The sequence below is a fragment of the Diceros bicornis genome, chromosome 4, assembly GCF_020826845.1.
Source record: "Diceros bicornis minor isolate mBicDic1 chromosome 4, mDicBic1.mat.cur, whole genome shotgun sequence".
In the NCBI taxonomy this organism is placed as follows: domain Eukaryota; kingdom Metazoa; phylum Chordata; class Mammalia; order Perissodactyla; family Rhinocerotidae; genus Diceros; species Diceros bicornis.
Genome location: NC_080743.1, coordinates 60279368 through 60283336, shown reverse-complemented (window position 1 = coordinate 60283336; position 3969 = coordinate 60279368).

Below are 3969 nucleotides of genomic sequence, written 5' to 3'. Positions count from 1 at the left end.
CACTTTGACCACAGCCCCATTCTCCGCCGCAGGGAGCTCAGCGCAAGGCACGGCGGGAGTTGGAGTCCGAGGAAAGATTAAGGGGCGCGCAGAAAGACAGGGGGGAAACCCGCCTGTGACGCGAGGGCTCCTGGGACGAGTAGTTTTTTTGGGGGTCTCATGACAATTCCTAGGTGACTGCAAGCCCCGTCGGTCACCGCGGTAGTCACGGAGACGGGTAGGAGAGCATTTCGGTACTTGAAGTTTCCTAGAATACCTGCTTAGGCGCTAAGATTTATGGGAGATGTAGTGCTATTAGAAACTGCAAGTGATGTCGGGAAATGAGAGGGCGTCTGGAAGGTGGCGGATTAGGGAAAATAGCTTAAAGGGAAAGTGATCTGTAAACGAACTGATGAAGCTGCATAGTCTGCTGAAACCGAGAGTTGGCATAAAACACTCCAAAAAGAGCCGGGGGCCAAGAGACCTGCACGAAATTGGGCTGCGAGACAGAAAGAAGCCAGACTTCAGGCCTAATAATAAACATCTGAGAGCTGAAATAAATGTCACTTAAGAGGGAGGAGGTGATCTCTCTCACCTTGACCAAGGTGCACATCCAGGAGCACACCTAGCCTTTCCAGCCTGGGGCCTGCCTCTCTCTGCAGCAACCAGTGAGACAAAAAGATGGGCAGGGCCCTGGAAGTCAGAGCCGAGTACTTGAGGTTAATCGCTTCCCCTCAGCCTGGTGGGACGATTGGGCCAGCTACATCTCATCCCCCTTCACAGATCTGAGGCATCATCTGAGTCCATCCCTGTCTGCCTGTGCCTCCCACCTATTCATCTACATGTCCTCTCTATCCGTCTCTGTCTATGTCTGGTATGTGTTGTGCCTTTGTGTTGTTAATCGGTCTCTGTGAGTGCCCTTTGTATCTGTCCATGTTTGTGTGTGTCCTTTCCCAGCTCATATATTTCTGCCTGTGATTCTGTACCTGTCCTTCCCTTTCCGCCTGTGATTTTGTGTCCTTTTCTTGTTTATCCATCTTTGCCCCTTTCTGTCTGCCTGTGACTGGGTGTCCTCTACTTGTCAACTCTGTGTGTGTCCTTTACATGCTAATCCACCTCTGTGTAGGCGCCGCCTCCCTGCTCTCAGAGAGCAGAAGATGCTACTGAGCTCAAGCCATGAAGACTGTTGAGGTATTGGGAGGAGGCTAAAGAGGAAGATGGAAAGGATGACAAGAGGGATGATGATGATGGTGGCAAAAACGATGAGGGACAGTGAAAGGCCCAAGCTTGAATCCTCCATCAGACAAACCTGTTGTGGTCGCCTCCTCCCCACCCTCTCCATGTGTCTAAATCTCATAGACCAACTCATATGCCACCTTCTCCATAAAGCCTTCTTAAATCTGTTTGCTCCCTGCTCTGGATGCCCAGAGCATTTTCTTCTGTGTACCAATTATTTAATGTGCCTAAGATCACTGGGAAATCTTCTTAAAAATGCAAATTTCTGAATTCCAGCCTAAGAGATTCCAATTCAGTAGGTGTAGGTGGGGCCGAGAAGTCTGGATTTTTAAGAAACTCCTCAGTTGATTGCAAAGCAGCTGCACGGAGGACCACACTGAGAAACAAGACCTTCCAGTCCTTCCTCGAAGCTGGTGTGCTTTGCACAATGCTGACTTCTAATACCTGCTCTTCCAATCTAGGTTCCCCCAACCTACTTTCTGGTGACTTTGGGCAGTCACTTCTCTTCTCTGAGTCTCACTTTCCTCCTTTGAAAAACGGGTAGAGTATTAAGGAGCCCTGTCCTACTTCTGTGAGAAATACCTGCTGTTAACACACAGTGAAATGATTTAGAACCCAAAGAGAATGGGAAACTTCAAAGGGAAATTATCCTTGTTCCTTGTCAACACATCTTGCTGCCCTGCAAAAAAGAGAAGCCTCACAGGGGCAAGGACCTGTCTTTGACAAATATTTTCTAAGCTGGGTCCTCTTATTGTAAAGATTGATGATTCATCTTGTTAGGTATGTACCCTGCCCTCAAAAGGTTGTCTTCATGCAAGAAATTGATAATAGAAACTTCCGGACAGGGATGGGAAGGGGATTTATTTCTCACTGTGTACTCTTTTATGCCTTTAGAAATTTGTAACCTGTGCAGGTATTACCTATTCAAAAGGAGTAATCACAGTTATAAAGTCTTCCAGTAAAAGATAGTGAATTGAACAGACATATCTAATTTGGTTCCCTCCTGAAATCCTACTAAAACTTCAATAAAGGAATTTTTTTTGAAAAGACATTAAAGATCATTTTGAAAAGATTTAAGCCCACAAAGATAGGGAGATGAGAAGAGGAGACCATGGTAACAACATTCTGGAAGAGGGAAAGCAGATGCACCAATGGTAACTGACTTGGCACATCCAAGAGAGTTGAGAACCAAGCTGGCCTTGGGAAATGGTGAAAATCAATCTGATCTATCAGAGAAGCCTCAAAAGGTTCAGGAGTAGTGGCAGCAAGTACCTCTGGAAGTGAATGAGAAGGGAAGGGAACAAAAATGAGGACTGGTTAGAAGCTGTTTAAGAAACAGTTAGATCCCTATATCCCCTCCCCCACTTCATGCTAATGAGAGGCTGCCTCTCCCCAACACCCCAAAAAATTAAGGAAGGTTTTTTTTTTCCCCTCAAGAGAGAATAAAACAGAGGTTTCTGCTATGGGGAAAACCAGGCACAGTCAAGGACAGAGTCACTGCACAGAAATCAGGGGAATTAAAGCAATACGCACAGGGGCGGCCCCATGGGGTAGCAGTCCTCACACACACACACACACAAAAGCAATATGCACATGGAGTACTTCTCCCAGAAGACTGGCCACCGGCCTTTACCCTCCAGGCTAGATATTGGAAAAAAAATCTCCACTGGAAAATCTGTTCAGCCCCAGAGGAAAGACCTATGGAGTCTGACATCAGGGATTCCCCCTACAAACTTCCCAGATAACCCTGACACCAGGTTCTCAATTGACAAGCCCCAACTATACACTCAGAGGTGCAAGATGGCTAATTTTAGTCCCTCACTCTTAAACCTGAGCAGGCATTCTGACATGAGTGATGGAGACAAAACAAGCAAGTAAACAAAACTAGGGGAAGTGCGGGGAGAAGAAAACTTTAAAGACCTATCAATAATCTTCTCAGATAAACAAGAGAAAACACTGTATACATGAAATAAGAACAGAATGCCATAAAAAAAAGTAACACGCAGAAAATAAAATAGCTCTCGAGAAATAAAAAAATAAGAGCACAAATAAGATTCTCGCTAGACGAGATGGAAGAGAAAAGTTAAGAAAATCAGAGAACTAGCCCAGAAAGTCCAATATCTGAATAATGAGTTCCAGAAAAAGAAGAGAAAAAACAGAGGGGAGGAAATAATTAAAGGAATAATTACAGAAACTTCCCAGAATCGAAGGACAAGAGTTTTCAGACTGAAATGGCCCACCAACTGCTCAGCATAATGGATAAAAATGGACTCACACCATCATGAAATTTCAGAACACTGGGGACACAGAGAAAATTCTACAACTCCCAAAGAAAAGAAACAGATCTCTCAAAATCAGTCAGGACAGAATGGCTTCAAACCTTGAAACAGACACACTGGAAGCTAGATGACAATGGAGCAAGGACTTCAAAAATCTGAAGTAAAAATATTTCCAGCCTAGAATTCGACAACGAGCCAAACTATCAATCAAGTGAGAGTGTAGAATGAAAACATTTTCAGACATGTAAGTTCTCAAAAACTTTCTGTTCTAAGTACCTTTTCTCAGGAAGCTACTAGAGGATGTGCTACATCAAAAAAAAAAGGGGGATTGGTGGCCGGCCCGGTGGTGTAGTGGTTAAGTTTGCACGCTCCGCTTCCGCGCATGGGATTCACAGGTTCGGATCCCAGGCGTGGACCTATGCACTGCTTATCAAGCCATGCTGTGGCAGGCGTCCCACATATAAAAAGTAGAGGA